At 41.1% G+C, this 17,880-nt stretch overlaps 1 long non-coding RNA gene across 1 annotated transcript in view; it reads left to right on the top strand.

Moving 5' to 3' along the window:
* The window catches only part of LOC142829404 (uncharacterized), an 83,265-nt gene that overhangs the window by 52,188 nt on the left and 13,197 nt on the right, over positions 1–17,880 (top strand). The window contains exon 2 of the long non-coding RNA XR_012903800.1: positions 17,115–17,259. This is a non-coding gene — a long non-coding RNA (uncharacterized LOC142829404). The remainder of the gene's footprint in view (positions 1–17,114; positions 17,260–17,880) is intronic.

The raw sequence follows: 17,880 nt of genomic DNA on the forward strand, positions 1-17,880 counted from the left end.
GGAAGAAACAGGAAAGAAATGAGCTGGGGCAATACAGTGAAACATCGAGTTGAATCAGCAAAATTAAAATATAGAGAAAAATGTGTGGAATAACTTTAAAACCCTCAGAACTTCAAGCTGAGAACATTTCCCATAGAATCTCACGCTGCTGGCCATATATGCTAGAACAAGCTGCTCAAATGTGTTTGCAAAATCACCGACACATATAGGGAGCTAAAATTGCACATGCAAATGAGTCATGTGAATACCTTGTTCATTCTAGAAAAGCTCTCTCTGCTGGCTAACATAGAACGAGGCATAAGGAGAGCAGCCAGCAAATTGTGGAGAAATGGGAGCACTGCAGGCCTGGCTTCTGCTCACAGCTTGGGGAGCTGATTTCACTTCCATAATGACCCCCCACATTATATTTGTTTAGAGCTCAGTTAGTCAGGCTCTATAGGAGTGGATTGTATTTCAAGCAACTCAGTGTGGTCTGGGCAGATGAAGGTGGCTAAAATCAGTACATAGCCTAAGTTGGTACTTACTAATTCAACCCAGCACGTTACCCATATCTTCTGGTTTCTGGCCTTGGTAAAGGGAAACCCTACAATAGTGATTCTCTACCAGGGGTACAAGTACCCCTGCGGGTACCCAAAGGTCTTGTAGTTGGTACATCAACTCATCTAGATATGTCTAGTTTTACAGCAAGCTACATAAAATGCACTAAAAGTCAGTACAAACAAAAATCTCCTACAAAGATTTGTTTATTCTGTTTCTGCTCTATATGCTGTACTCTGAAATGTAAGTACAGGTTGAAAGTCTCTTAACCATGATTCTCTGGTGTGGCAACATCTGTGGTCTGGTAGGACCAGAGAGTCCCCCTGGAGGGCTAGCGCCAGGAGCCCTGCAGGCTGGCGGTGCTTCCTGGCAGGGCTGCAGGAGGCCCACGCTTGGCAGTGGGGCTTCCCAGCAGGGCTGTGGCAGCCCCACTCACAGCAGTAGAAGCCCAGTGCAGGGTCTGCAGGGCTGCCCGAAGTGGTAGCAGGAGCCAGGCTCTGCAGCAAGAACCTGGCGCACAGAGGCAGCAGATCTGCCAGGCACTGGAGCAGGAGCCTGGTGCTCGCCTAGGTAAAATGAGGAGTTCGAACTGAGGGGTTTGATTCAAACTAACGCATCCCAGAGCACACTTCCTGGTTCAAATCAGCTGTTGAGCGGAATAACGTGCGGGCGAGATTATGCTAATGAAGTGCGGGATATTTAAATCCCCACTTCATGAACAATTTCGGTCTGCTACTTTTGCATCCCTAGCTCAAACTAGAGAGCAAGTGTAGATGTACCAATAGTGAGTTTGTTAGCATGTGATCACCTGCAATAATCTGGCCAAATGTCCTTGTAGCTGAAATGGCCAAGAATTTCTTCACCTCTGAGGGGAAAATCACTAATGAAACATTTCGAAAGGGCCATGGTGTCCTGCATGTAAAATTAGTGCGTGGAATATTCAAATGTTGTCTGGAACAGCTAAAGCCATCGTCCTTTCCAAGCAATTGAAAAGCCTGAATATTGAGAACTATGAAATGGTGTGGCTAGAAAGCAATGAAAATAATGTTGAGTATTATACATTCTTTGCTCTCATGTCACTTGCCATTGGCAAGTGATTAATTAATCAGTGACTTAACCATGTCTAATTCCCTACCGGGGGGGTATGTTGTCAGCACCATAGAGGATGACTCCACCAATAGCAAGGCCAATAATTTGGCTGCAGATAGTTTTTACCAGCAACTGTAATGAATGTCCAAGAGGAGATGTCGTCATGATCTAAGGAACTTCAGTACACAGGTAGGATAGAATGAAGACACCTGAGAAAGTACACTTGAAGTTTGGTTTATGGCAGAAGAGGAATAGGCTGTGCAGTAATTGGTGGCTGACATGGTGATTGCAGAGACATTTTTCCATCACACAAGATTCACAAGCATATCTGGTACAGCCCAGATGATTTTTCCAGGACTCTTATCAGTCACATGCATGTTAGAATAATGGTCAGGGATGTACTGAACTTGACAAGTCAGCTTCTGCTAACAAACTTGAACCTTGGACTTTATAGACTTACAAGGGCTGAAGTTAATCCAATTCAACCAAAATCTCTTACTACAGTCAAGCTATCAGATGGATTTCTGTTCAGACTACAGAAGGCCATTGAAAGATTAGTGACTTAAGTCTTACTCACTCTGTCATCTGGTGAGGAATGACTTGGTTTCAACCTGGTGACCATTGTCAGTTCTAAGCTGGGGCCTCAGCCTTCCAAATGTCATTCATAAAGATGCTCACAGCAGTTGATGCTGAGAAAGTCATGAGGGGACAAGTGGAATCTTCCAAGACACGTTTGCTGAGAGTGAAAGCTAAGGTTGAATGGGTTCAGCTTTGGAACACCTTCATGTCATTGTGTAAGAAAGATAAAGGAATGCTTGGCTCAGGGATCCAATTAAGAACAGACTGAAGGCAGCTGAGAATATTATGGCACAGTGGCTGTATAAGGTTTTCCAGATTATCTGGTGCACTAAAATTATCCGCTGTGCCTGGAAAAAGGATCCTGCTTCTGTTTTAAAAAGGGCAGTAAGACTGAATGTAACTTCTACAGAAGTATTACACTATTGCTAGTCCCAGAAAAAGGCATTTCCCTCTTAATCTCTCAAATCACTTAAGTTTTATGGCTTGTCTAGAAGGGTACAATAAAGAAAATTACTCAGAAACGACTAAAGGTGTGAATTGAAGTGTTTTTGTTAAACTGTACTAGCCCCCACCCCCCAGAGAAATCCTCTAATTCAGAATTCAAGTGTCCTTGATTTGGTTTAGTTTAATTCACTTCTAAACTGAATTAAGACTACTTCCCCCCCATAGAGATTAAATGTGATTTAACTAATTCACTTTAAATTCACACTATTAGTCAACCCTGTAGAAAAGTTGTTAGACCTTGGCCTAGACTATACCAAAAAGTTAGCTCAACCTGTGTTTCCCAAGGATGTAAAAATCCACCCCGAGTGACATAGTTGACACAACCTGACCCCCCCCCGATAAAGACAGTGCTAGGTCAACAGAAGAATGTTACCTTGACCTAACTGCTTTCTCTTGGGGTGTTGGATTACCTGCACTGACAGAAGAACCTCTCATTTTGGGGTAGTTAGTATCTATACTGAAACACTACTACATAGTTCCAAATGTAGACAAGATTCAGCTTTTGACCAGATCTTAACCCTGACACACCTTTTTTGAGAAGGGTGAATTGTAATAAGTTATGTGTAATAGTTTTTATAGATTTCTGTTATACATTTGACTCAGTGCACCAAGCAAGTTTGTGAAATTTAAGGCTGCATTCAAGATAATGGGAGATGCCATGGCTTGGTTTCCTATCTCCACAGGAGTTTGGCAAGACTGTTATCAGGACCAGGTTGTGGACAGCTAAACCTAGTGGTCAAAGCTAGAGTCCACAGTCAGGAGTCAGCTGAATCAGGATACCAGGAGGCCAGAGACAGAGTGGAGATCAGAACCAAAGATCAGAAGTCCAGAGCCACACCAGGTGAAGATCCTGGGAAATCAAGCTGAGGGAGTGGGAAGCATAAGGTGCACAGTCCAGAGATGGATCCTAGTTGTTCATGTTCCTGTTGCTATTAAGAACGGCCAGTGGACCAATAAGCTGCTCTGGACCCTCGCCAATAGTGTGTTGGGGCAGAACCTCAAACTAGGGTCTTGGTTTAGCAGTTGTCAGCAGGCAGTCAAATGGATGGTTGCAACATGGCTGCTCCTGCAGCTGCTGTGGTCTCAGATTTGAGGCCTATAGGTGATGATGGTCACAGAACACAGTCCTCAATTGGCATCAGTTGGTTGATGGATGGCTTGGGGAGGCAACTATCAGTGGTGCTGAGCTGAATAGCAAGATCTTGAATATGCCAATGACACTGGCTCAACTTGGTGAATCACTGCAGCTGATGACTGGCCTTGTTGAGTAAGAAGCAACACACATTGGTCTGGTTATTTATCTAGATAAAATAAAGTCCCTGAGTATTACCATCAGACAGTTACAGATTACAGCCAACTCAATATGAGCCATTCTGGATGGGGCACAGAGCAGATGGCAGCTGTCAAATACTTGGGCAGCATCATAGACAGTGTTGGAGGATGCTTGAAAGCTGCAGATGCTTGTATAGCAGCAGCTGCTCCCATGTGTTGTCTTTCAATGGCCTCTGTGGGGACACTATGGTATCAAGCTTGTTATGAAGCTGTAGATCAACAGATACACAGTTGTAGCTGCTCAGCTGTACGACAGTGAAACAAGAACACTTGGGAAGTCTGAAGAATCCTGGCTTGACCTTTTCCATGAGGCACAGCAAGATCAGAAATGAGGATATTCCAAACCAAATCCATCAAATGCTTCCATTCACACTGGTTCAGTTTTTGGCTGCTTTCTTGGAATGGACATATTCTAAGACTAGAGCACTTATGAATTCTGAAGCATATATACCATGAAATGTTGCTACATGGCCGGTGATCACACAAGCTCCAAAAGCTTTGTTGGCACAAGAAGATTTCTAGTGATGAACAAAAGCTGAATATAAAAATCAGACCTCCTTAAGCACTATACCAAAAGATCAAAATGGGTAGCACTCTTTTTGTAAGGAGACCATCTCCCTTTGGGATCTGCCATGATGAAGGTCATGAAGATTATCACAAACTTTAAAGACTTTAAAAAACAGCAGCCAACTTTATATGCTCCCTAACCATGGGAAAATAGGTGAGGAGAAAAAATATGTTAAAAAAGATGGTTCCAGTAATATACAGATGAACGGAGACAGTGAAGAAGTAGGGATTACAGTTGTGCAGAATCCAAGGATTGAAGGCTGTGGCGCCCCCACGCCGCCTAGCGGCGTTTGCCCGGAGGGCGCGCTGCGGTCCTTGAGTCTCGAGTTCCCCAGGTCCCTCTTATTCGTGTGCTTGTCTTCAGTTTCCCCCCCACAACAAGGCAGGAGGGGAAGAGGGGCCCAGGGCCCCAGCCCAGGGCCCTAAGGGTTCTGGTCCAAACGACCCGAACCCGGCTGACGGGGTACGACCCCTTAACTCGCCAGCCCACCAGTCATCCCTGACTCTGCACTGGGCTGCTTCCTTCCCCTTCTGCTCCCGAGCTCACCAACTCGTCGCGGTCCGGTGTATCCGTAAGCCGGCTGGTGGGCAGCTGTCGCTGTGTTGCTCCTCTAGCCGGTGGGGTGCGGTGCTGTGCTACGCTGTGCGGCACTGTGTTGCGTTGCGCTGCGCTCCGCTCTGCTCCGCTCCCCTCGCGGTCAGCCCCCCCTTCCTTGGGGCCGCGGGTCCATTTTAAAGTTGGCGCCGGGGTCGCGGCCCCGGCGTCCTGCGTCGTCCCCGCCCCTCGCGTCGGGGCATCTACCCGTTGCCGGGGCGACGGGGGCCTGGTCTCCAGGGCGCCCGGATGACGTCCTCCGGCGCGCCTGAGGCCGACGTGTTCCTCGCCGCTGCCGAACAGCGTGGACAGCGGCGGGGTGCGCTCGGCCTTCCGCTGTACAGGGCGGCCGAGACGGGGCTCTCCGCCGCGGGCGGGGCCGCCCCGTCACAAAGGCACTTTGGGATCTCATGGTCCTTATAGAGTATCCCTTCACTTCTTCCAAAGCTGCCCTCTTAGAAATACAACTGGCTAGGCACTATTGCAATCACTGATCTGCAGCAGTGATTCGTCTGCATGGTACTTTTCTCACATACAAAAATGAGGGAGGCAAAATCTGTGACTTGATAGTTAAAGCTACTTATAGTTGCATTGACTTCTATTAGTTTTTCAGCAATTCCACTGTACACACACAAACAGATTTAAAAATATATTTCCATTGATGATTATTGATATTTATGGATAGGTAAAGTAAGAAAACTGCTCCTTGAGAACTTATTAGAGATTGATTGCCAGGATGTTTACTTTGAATATTTTGACATATGAAACTGACAATCTGTGTTTTGATGGGTATAACTTTTTGAATCTCAGTTTCTATTGTCATTAAATAATTGTCTAACCACTACAGTCTGATGCCCTTGAAAATGTTCCCAAATGGTAAAAATTTGACTTAATAAGCATTTCCTGAAAATGCTTAGGAATCCTAATTTTGCACAGCTGTGTAATCTTAAATGGATAAAAGCTGAAAAATGCTTAAAAAGAAAAATCAATATTATCTGTTGAAACTACAGAAAATAAGAATTCTTCCAAACCTATCAAGGACATTAGGGGTGTGTCTAGATTACAGGGCGTTGTCGACAAAAGTGGACTAATGGGTACGTCTAGACTACAGGCTTTTGTCGACAGAGGCGTTGTCGACAGATACTGTCAACAAAGTGTGTCTAGACTACAGCCAGTTCTGTTGACAAAGCAAGCCGCTCTCTTTGAAAAAGCATAGTGTGGATGCAATAGCGCCTTTTGTCAACAGAACTTTGTCGACAAAAGGCGTTATACCCTGTAGAATGAGGTTCACTGCTGTTGACAAAACTGCCGCATTCTGTCGACTTACTGTCGACAGAACTCAGCGGTAGTGTAGACGCAGGTATAGTTTTGTCCGCAAAAGTCCACTTTTATCGATAAAACCCTATAGTCTAGATGCACCCCTAGAAATGGTTTCTATGATATAGCTCCTGCCTCCCTCCGGGTATGTCTACACTATCCTCCTAGTTCGAAGTAGGAGGGTAATGTAGGCATACCGCACTTGCAAATGAAGCCCGGGATTTGAATTTCCCGGGCTTCATTTGCATAAGCGGGGCTCTGCCATTTTTAAATCCCCGCTCGTTCGAACCCTGTGCCGCGCGGCTACACGCGGCACGAACTAGGTAGTTCGAACTAGGCTTCCTAGTGGAATGAGGAGTAACGGTAATTCGAACTAGGAAGCCTAGTTCGAACTACCTAGTTCGTGCTGCTTGTAGCCGCGCGGCACAGGGTTCGAACGAGCGGGGATTTAAAAATGGCGGAGCCCCGCTTATGCAAATGAAGCCTGGGAAATTCAAATCCCGGGCTTCATTTGCAAGTGCGGTATGCCTACATTACCCTCCTACTTCGAACTAGGAGGATAGTGTAGACATACCCTCCGAGATGGAGAGCTCACCCCAACAGCTTAAATCATTGTCACCAGACACCTTCAGCTACACAGCTGCATTAATGCAACTGCACCAATGTAAATCTGTGGTATAGATCTGCCCCAATTATCATTAGAACCATCCTAGGAAGTGTACTGATCAACCTGGGCAGTCAGACTGGGTGGCTCTTTAAATATTGAGAGGCTATATGAGTAGGTGAGAACTACAGGAAAGAACAGAGGTGAGAACTAAAACAAGACTATCTGGTCAAATCCATTTCTGCCTTAAGTCATTGTTTCTCTATTTAAATTAAAGTCAAGTGACAGCCAAGAACAGTGAGTATTCGGCCTGTGTGTGTGGGTGTGTGCACGTGCACTCAGAGGAGGATCAAAGGGAGGGGGTAAACTGTGAAGGAGTAGCATATGGATTCAGCCCCGTCATACTACCACAAAACTGGAAGAGCCATAAAAACCACTGGTTTTCAGGGCATGATGATTTAACAAGATATTGAAAAAGCCTCTTCTCTTCAGCTGAATCAGAGACTGTGCAATTTTCCAAGTCTGCAAGTCTTTTAGATTCTGCTTGCAAAAAAGCTGAGCTTCGTCATATTCATAAAACACTTTTCCCCCCATCAGTAATAAGATGAGGCTTAGTGAGGATCAGAACAGTAGTAGTAATTCCCAGTGAAACAAACTCAGATTTCAATGTCTCTTTTTTTATTTTCCCTGAGACTTGGTGGCTCAGACTACATCAGAAAAAAATGTGTATACTTCCCTTCTGGAAAGGCGTCATGGTCTTTGCAAACCTTGGACACACTGCAATATGGTCTTTTCTTTAGCCAAATGACATACAAACATATTTATTCCATGATCTCAGTTAGGTTACTGAATTCAAATAGAATAAGATATAGTCTGCTTAAAGTTCTTGAATATCTTGCATTGCTGTGATTAAATGTGACCCTTTGTCATAGTACTGGTTAAAGGAATCTGCTTTGGGATCTTTTGTGCCCGTAAGAATGAGAATTTTTTTTTTGCCTTTTTGAAAGGGCATGTATATTATTATTATTATTATTATACAACTTTACACTGGCAGAGAAAACAGTGTATTCACTTATATACATAGTCTCTGTCTCTGGTGAGGTGCAGGGTAAAAAGGCTGGCAGAACTTGAGTGGTTTTTGCCCACGGGTCAGCTTCATGTATACACAGCTTCAAAATCTGAAGAATCCCTGTGCTCAGTCAACAAATGAGCTATCTTTGCCTTGTGTTCTCAGCAAAAAGACTGGGGATAAAGGATGAGTGGCCTTGAAAGCACATTGAGGGCTGGACTGATTGGAAGACCCGTACAAGGAAGTTAGTTAATAGGATACGAGCAGGACTGGCAGGGAAGATCAGGATGACCTGTTCGTTATTTTATTGAGCCCTCTGCTTCAGAAGCCCCAACTCATCTGGACCAAATATTTGGTGTTCTTGCCCCCAACTTCCCTGAATCTACATATTCTCAAAATCTACCACTAATGGACAAGACCAGGGGTATGTTGTTGTACCTACCAAGTTATTGAAAGATTCCACTGACACTTCATTTACAGCCAATATATTCTTGAAAGAATTCTAGTAAGACACTGAGCACTGAGAAAGTAGGCTGATGCTGAAAGATCCTTGAACATGATCCTGTGAGGCATGGCACTTGGGCGAATGATGCAATTTGAGACAACCATCACCGTTATTTCTAATGCTACCTTTATGTTCTCAAAGCTCACCAAAAAGTACTCAGCATTTTTCCAAACATGCATTTTAAAATTGCCAACAACTACAGGTAATTAGTCCCTCTGAAAAAATTACAAGTGCTTAGCAGAGGTATTGGGGTCCGGGTTGAACAATTAAATTTTTTTTACGTGGCTGGTGAAAATATTTTTATATGGAATGATTTTTTGTTGAGGCTACTATTTTAAGGGTGTTCTGCTTTTTAGCAGTTTGTCTCATTACTTTCTGTACACATGATCTACCTTTATAATCAGAGACTTTGCTTGTGCTACAAGGATATATACCATTGCGGAGCTGTGAGTTGCTGTATCAGACCAGAAGACACACATTCTCTATAGCTGAAAGAATTTCTGTCCTGTTAACTGCTCAGAAGAAAGTGGTGATTGGTTGTGAGGCATTCTACACACACACACACACACACACACACACACACACACACACACACACACACACACACACACACACACACAAAAGATTTTCAACAAGCATCAGAGATGCACCATGACTGTGCCATAGAAGGGCAGTATTGATTGCTATTCAAGGTCAGCCCCTAAATATTAAGTTCTGGGATTGCCTTCTCAATATTTTAAAATGGGTGATGGGTCGGATAAATAGTTTTTGGTTAGGAAGTCTGATTTTAGTATTAAAGTGGTTATTTGTTAGACAGCATCTTTGAGGAAGTCTGAGCATATTTATACTCCTTGGTGTGGCTAAGGGTTGTTTTCCTGCTTTCTAGTTTTAAGTTCATCCAATATTTGTATATAATTGTAATTTTTTTTTGCTGAGTGCTCATTATTTCAGTTTTAGTTTAATTAATTAAACTAGAGTTTCCTGTATAGGTTTTTATTATTATTATTCTTTCTAGCTAAAAAGTAGAATATAACTTTGGAAGAGGAGTGCTTTATATAACCACACATTTTTGTTGATTTCTGCTGAAGAAGCACGTGTGTAAAACGGTCAATATTTCTGACAAATTTAAATATTCTCAACAGCTCACCCACCAGCAGCCTCCCCTCCCCTGCAGATAAAACTTTCCTTGCCCACACATCAGCCTGTCAAGCCCCTTCTACCTATCTTTTTAAAATTTAAATTCCACTTTGTTTACAAACAGCAAATGGAAAAATCTATGGGACGAGTTCTGTGCTGCTAATATATTTGCTTCATTGGGTGTTTTTCATTACACCGGGGGTATGAATTGGGCCCTATGTAAGATTTAGGGTTTGACCTAAATTCACAAAAATAAGTAATTATTGGGTTCATATGACTAATAAGCAATACTAATGTATTGGTCTTCTGTAAAGTACACCACTATATAAGGGTTTTTTAGCATGACAGCGTGTATACTTAAGGATAGTGGGTCAGCCTGCATTTCCAGCCCTAACTGGATTTTTTTGATTGTTTGTTTCTGATATGTAAGCTAAGACATCATTAACTAAACACAAAATAGAAATTTGACTACTAATAAAAACTAACTTTGTATTTCTCCAGCAAGTTAAAAACATATCCAGTAATATTTAATCCCACTTCAAATAAATAACAAAAAGAACTTGACCGAAGCTCACAAAAGCAAGGAAATTCAGGAAAAGCTGAAAATCTGGACTGACAAACCAGCCTTAGCTCATGCACTGTTTTGTGCCAAAAATGCTTCTTAATACAAAGGAAGGAGTTGTAAAAGGCCAGTCTCTAGTAGCATGAATATTTAATCTTTCTTAACCCTATGATTCCTTGGTTTTAATGCCTCTCAGGCAGGACCTTTCATGATTTCACCACATGTTGAGTGACTGAATATCATTTGTTATGTTAATGACTGGAAGGATAAAGAGACGCTAACAATTTGGTATTTATTTACAAGGAATTCACTGGAATGATCCTGATATTTTAGAAACTAGCAGCAATCTCCTCTTTAGTTCTTAAACTACAGGCCAATAATCAGATACTTTTTTTTTAACTTGGACAACGCTCATCAGAAGGCTACTACATCAATGTTAAAACCATAGGCTTAAGGAAAGCTTTGTACTATGCCAAATTACAAAAGAAGGCCAAGAGGAAAACTGTGTCAAATTAGAAAATCCGTGTGATCACACACTTGTGCCTGTGAAAAGTCACACTGACTTCAGTGGAACTATGTGTGGGCATACAAATCTACACTTTCGTGTCTCACTGCAGGACCAAGAACCAAGTTTCCATCATCAAGAAGTTTGAATAAAGTTCAGGTTAGAACCCGAGGGCTTTAACACTTATCTGAACTCGACCAAACCTTCTGAGATGTGTCTGTCTTCTATCCCAGTATGTCCAGAAAAAGGTACTGTGATTTCTCTAGAAATTCACCTTTGCAGTTGAAAAATGAACAAGCCATACAGTTATTTAGATGGTTTCCAGAAATTTACAGCACGTAGTGGATAAAAGTTAGCAATGTTCCTGTGATAAATATTCCCACTGAACAGAAGAAAGTCTGTGGCATTTCTTTAGTAGTTAAACATTATACATTAATTATCTTTAATTGGGTGGGGACAGTATGGGTGATTTTAAATGCTACTGTGAGCATTTGCCCAGTAAGAGCCTTTACTTTTTTCTCCTGTAGACTTTAACAATATTTTGTTTTCTTTTAACTTGGACCTACCAGTTACTTTTAGATAGATGAAAGAGCAGAGAAATTGCTGTGAACAGGACAGTCTAGCCCAGACAGTCAATCAGTAATAGTCTGACCATTGACAGATGTGTGGAAGCCAATCCAAAGAATTCAGCACAACTGGCTGGAGTGTCTGCCAAGCATCCAGATGCTGTTGTTGAAGAAGTATCTCTCAAAAACTTGGCATCCAACTTCTGTGACAATTTGGAGAGCAATGAGGAAGAGCAGGAGTGGTACAGGATAAATTGCTGCTTCTCACACAAATTGAAAGTAAAATAATTGTTGTTTTACTGTGGTTTTATTATTTGTTACATCTATCCATATTCCTCTGTGTTACCAAGAGATCCTACACACATTCCTGGATTTGCAAACATACAATACAACTACATTTTCCCAAAAGTACTCAGCACCTCACCACGCTCATTGGAAAATCTTGCCAAAATTGTCACAAAGTGACTCATCACGCTGGGTGTGGAGCTCTTTTGAAAATACTAGCTATTTTCAAGAGATCTCATTCAGATACCTAAATGGAACATAAGCTCTCCTGAAAATCCAGGCCTAGTGGTGTGTGCTGAGACCTTTTAAAATTCGAGCTCAACTGGGCAACAGTGTTACAATGTTGACATAAAAACTTAACACCACGTGCACAAAATATACTTTCCAAAATCTTGGATATGGTTGATCATGCGAAAACTAATGATATTTCATGTACCTGTCAGACAATATTGCTTACTGTGAGTTGAGTGGAGAAGCAGAATTTTACAAGGCTATAACCTGACATTGTGAGTTTGGTACTGATATTATACTAGTTTTCTAACTAATTAATACAATAACTACTCATATTTGTTTCGAGGAAGAGCTGTAGTTGGAAGAATGCTGAAACAATAGTACCAATTCTATGCCAAGATTGAAGGTTATTAAAGTTAACATTTTAGACAAATTATTTTTTTTTTCTGCCTGCACAGAGCCCACTAAATGCTAAGAAAGCCTCTTGCTGTCTTAGGTAAACTTGATCTGCAGCTTTACAGTATCTGGAGGGCTGTGTTAGATAGTTTGTGTACAGTGATTTTTCAGGAATTTTTGACTAGAAGAGAACTTTTTTCTTTTTTTTTTTAATGCCCCATGAATAAATAGTATAGAAATTGCAATTTGGGGAAAAAATAGATAATAAAATATTATATGTTTCAAATACATACAGTGTATATTGTGTCTGTCTCCAGGCGTGTGGGAGGGGGAAGGGGTTTGCGAAGGGTGCAAATACACCCTCCCCACATACACACAGTCCTTCATGGTCCTCCATAGGGCCAATTCCGGCTGATCTGGGAAAGGCAGAGGTGGCACGCTACCAGTCTCTCTCCCCCCGGGCTCTGGCCGGCCAGGGGGAGCCTGTGGCTGATTTCCCCCCCTTCCACCTCCAGGAGAGAGGCTGGGGGCAGGAATGGGCTGTGGGGGCAGGTCAGCCACCAGCTGCTTTCACAGCTCACCCCTCTCTACAGAAATTCCTTCATACGGGCCTGGTTTCCCTTTCTCTGAGAGGGTTTAGATCCATGACTTTAGCAAAGTACTCCATGCAACTTGGGTATATAAGAAACACTTGGCTTCCTCAAACGAGGGCCAGTGGTTGTAGTTCCTATCAGTCCTAGGTTATGTCTAGACTGTGGAGTTTTTCTGAGATACCAGAGGTATCCCGGAAAAACTCCACTGCGTCCAGGGAACGCATCTGCTCTTCCAACATTTTTTGTGGAAGAGCAGATGCACTCTTTCAGAAGCCCTATATTCCTCATTTTATGAGGAAGAAGGGCTCTTCTGAAAGAGGAGGTTTTTCCCACATTTGGCCTCGTGTAGATGGGCCAAATTTCAGAAAACCCTATTCTGAAAAAACAATCAGAAAAAGGTACGCAAATCGTGGAGTGCAATTTGCATACCTTTTTCTGAAAAAAAGTGGCAGTCTAGACATAGCCCCAAAGAGTTAATGCATCTGCCAATCTGGTCACAGACACACCCATGGTCACATCCTTCTGTACGAGCTTCCCTCCTGTTATAATGTAAATTAATGGAGATTGCCTATCTTAGAGCTGGAAGGGACCTTGAAAGGTCAAGTCCAGTCCCCTGCTTTCACAGCAGCACCAAGTACCATACCTGACAAATTTTTGCCCCAAATCTGTAAATGGCCTCTGCAAGGATTGAACTCACAATCCTGGGTTTAGTAGGCCAATGCTCAAACCACTGAGCTATCCCTGTTAATATACTTATGTGCTTTTCAAAATTGGGACTGCTTCCTGTCAATATATTAACCAAAAGGGAAGGAAAATAGTCTTTGGGAAATTAGGAACACATAAAGAAAATATTCTTCCCTGGTTGTTATCTGTTACTTTTAGATCCATTCAGAAACAGTGAGCAAAATGGGCTTTTGCTGCAAGTCATCTGAATGTACTTTGTCAAATTACCCAATGGGGTATGTCTATACTGTACTAGAAATGTAAATCAACCTAGATTACAGCCACCAGATTATTTACTGTAGTGGTACATAGCCACACTACCCTCCTTGCATCGGGAGTGCACACTCTCACCAGGAGCACTTCCACCAGTCCAAGAGGGGCAGTGTAAGAAGCTGAAAAGCTGCTTTCTCACTTCCTCATACTGCCCTTCTTAGATTGGTAACTGCGGGAGCCTGGATGCCCTACCAGCTCCCAGACCCCCAGTGGGCTGCAGTGCCCTCTGTTCTCCACACCCAGGACGTCTCACCCCATCTCCTAGTAAAGAGCAGGATCCAGCTACTCGGGCTTCTAGGCCCAGCTCTCAGTGAGAATTGTAGGTGTGAGTATTGTGTATATTAACCTGAAAACATGTAAATTAACGTTCCACCTTTCTTTGAGTGTATTATTGTGCCCAGAGCAATAGTTAATGAATAAGAAATTGACAAACACAATATAGGCAACAACAAGTTTGCCTACTGCCACCTAAAATGTTTGTTTTGTAAACAAGCTTTAAAGCTTCAGACAGTAGCTTGGTGTGATATTATTCAAGTCAAGCAACACACATTAAGTGTTTATCCATATTAAAGGCCCTTTTCCTGTTTACATAATGATACCCCATGTTTATCATGCAAACACTGAGAAAAATATTAGTTAGTGGTCATAAATATAGCCTGATGAAATGAGACTACTATTCAGAACTGCTAATCTATGTTAATGCCATTTTGGTAAGGGTCCTGTAACAGCTGTTAGAATTTTGTCCCCTGTAGGTCAGAAAGAGAAGATGGGAAAATCCTTAATAAAATGTTGTTAGATGCTACAGGTGGGAAATAAAGAAGCTATTGTGACCTGTAATCTTATTCTCTCATAAAGTCACAGAGTGCACAGCAGCTTCTGTGGTTGAAATTAGACAACACACTAGTGGCTTTTCAATCTCAACTTTTGCAGTTTGGTTATATCATTTTCGGTGAAGAACAAATGAAGGATACAGCAAGCACTGCCCGTGACCTTCCTCGCTGTTTTTAATAAGCACATTCAACAGCATGAGCTACTCTGTCTTAAATGAATTATTACATATCCATGTATTGGAAAGAAAATACAGTAATGTTTATCTTCTGTATACATTGTACTGTCAGATTTTAATTAACTCTCAGCTCCAGGTAAAGAAAATATGCTAATTCTAATAGTCTTATAATTACTGTGGTCCAGATCCTTCTCCTACTGATTAGTACCTTTCTCTGTGAGTAGTCCCACTGCTTTCAGTGGGACTAGTCATGGAGTAAGTTACTACTCAGCATGAATAAGGATGGTAGAACTTGGCCCTGTGTATGTTCAATGTATTATTGAACTTGTATGTTATATTTAACTTTTATTCTATGGGGCTAAACAATAGAAAATGAAGGGTTGGTAGTGTTAGAATAGCTAGAAATAAAGAAAAAGACATATTAGTAAATTAAAACATTGGCTATCTGTTAGCAAAAATAGATATGCTATTCCCAAAAATATCATCTGACTATATGTTTCATTTGCCTGTTGTGGCTGGATAACGTCTCTCTCTCTCTCTCTCTCTCTCTCTCTTTTTTTTTATTTGTGCTGGCTACATTCCATACATTTTTCTTCATAAAAACAGTATATATTCTCTGGACATTGAGACTCTTCCAAGGATCAGCCCTGTGTCCTCTTTCCTTTTTTTTTTTTTTTTTTTTTTTTGCTTCTCATTTACCTTTCTTGGTAATATAGCAGCATGGAGTATGAACATTAATAATATTGTTTCCATTATATTTGTTAACCCGGAAATAACAATTCATAATAATATATAGCTCAACGCAGCTCACATTCCTGTAGTAATTTTTTAATAATTCAGCTGAACTAAACATTCCCTTTGATTTAAACATGTGTGCATAATGTTATATGTATCTATATGAAAATGAGCCTATTACTGTCTTTTATTTTGTTTTCCCTTTATTGTATAAAACAACTTACTTAAAAATATTCAGCAGAGTAAATTATTTTATATGATCAAATATTTGCAGCTTTAAATCACAGAACTCTGATTAATTATAATTATACTTAATATAATTGATTTATTTCTCATTAGTACAATAGCTGAGGATTGCTGAAATATGATACAGGATGGCATCATTAATTGGCTCTAAATTCAATGAGTTGTCATTTCTGAAATTTAATGTCGTCAAAGCTCTTTTTCCAATAGTGCAAGGAGCACTATTGCTAATAGACTTCAGAGCTTGAAATAAATAAATCTTTGGAATCCTGTTGCATCTCTGGGGGTGTGACATTTGACAGTCTTTTATAGTGCAGAACGAAACAAGTTTGTGAGCTGGAATTCAATTGTGGCATATTGATTCCTTGCATCAGTCATTATTCCCTCCTGATTGACAGCTGAAAATTGGTTACGTTAAGTATTTCATATGTTATATTGGCTGACATTTGCTTGCCTGCTCCTGTGTCAATATTGTTGTAAAGATCTCCAGCTCTATGAGATAGCAATATACACTGACTGTGGCTTTTGTGTGATGTTCCAGTGTTTTTCCTGACATAATTTAAGACATATTAAAAACCAGCAGCATCTTCCCTCTTGAGAAGCTTAATGCCAATATTATTGTCTTCCCAGGGAAGATCATGTATGCTCATAATCGGGTGCTAATTTCCACCCATACGCTCATGTTTAGGCATTAGGCACTATAACTGTAAAATTGAGCCTGCTTGATTGATTCATGTCAAGCCTCATCTCGCTCCTGCAGTGGAAGTCATCCAGCTGACCCTTTTTACACTAAAAGAAGAGATTTGTGTTCCTTTCTTTCACCTGGAACCATCAAATTGACTGAATAATCTGTAATACATTAGTGCTGACATTTGTTAGGTGAGAATTAAACAAGACACAATAATCATTTCCTTGAATAAAAATTGTGTTTGATTTCCTGCAGAGTTCTATTAAAGGAACAGTGTAGTCCATCTCCTTAAAGTGGAGAAGGGTGAATATTTTCCATGTTAATGACTTGAATTAACACTTTAATGACAGATAATCATTGATTTCCCCAAAATTCGTTACAGAAGATCAGAACTAATGCTAAAAATTGTAAACTGGGATGAAGTTTCAAAATCCACCAATATTGAAACGAATGTTAAAATCTTTGTCTTACAGAATCCATCATATCAAAGGTTCAAAGTTGCATGTATTAAAGCTTGACCTTATAAAAATAAAGTGGAAAAGCGATGTGTCCCAGAGCAACTGCCTGCTACTCACATCAACATTGATACCCAAAACAATGCAGTGCATGTATCCTCAGGTACAGTATTTAATTCTTTATAAATGTTGCAGTTTGAAATGTTTGAAAGCAGTGGGCCTGATTTTCACTGACTTCTCATGCTTTAAAATGGGGGTAATTCCTTAGAGCTCAATGAAGTTACACCAGTATAAAACCACTGTGAATAAGATGGTGTTTGATATCTTTTTATGTTGTAAAAGTACTGATCATTACATGTAGAAATCTGAAGCAACCCAACTATAATGCATGATACCTGTTTGCTTCTCTCCCACATTTCTTATACAGTACTGGCTGGCTGTTTGTCAGAACTTTTAGCTCAGATGCAATTATGTTCCACATTTTCTATATGTCTTTACTTTCAATAATAATGTTTTAAGTAGACACAATGCTTTGATATATGTGATTTTGTTATATAACATGTTTGCTGTGTACATAGGTGATCAGTCAGCATGGCATAGACATGCAACCTAGAAATACTACTTAGACGCAGAACATTTTTCTCCATATGATACTTTAGGCAACAACTATCAAGTCTGATAACTGGGTTCACGTGGTAGGTAGACAGTGCTATAATCTAATCACATGTAGCATCTGAAGCATCCTTTGAATGTGAATTGAAATACTTATTAAAGGCATTGTCCT

The sequence above is a fragment of the Pelodiscus sinensis genome, chromosome 5 (genome assembly GCF_049634645.1).
Source record: "Pelodiscus sinensis isolate JC-2024 chromosome 5, ASM4963464v1, whole genome shotgun sequence".
NCBI classification, from domain to species: domain Eukaryota; kingdom Metazoa; phylum Chordata; order Testudines; family Trionychidae; genus Pelodiscus; species Pelodiscus sinensis.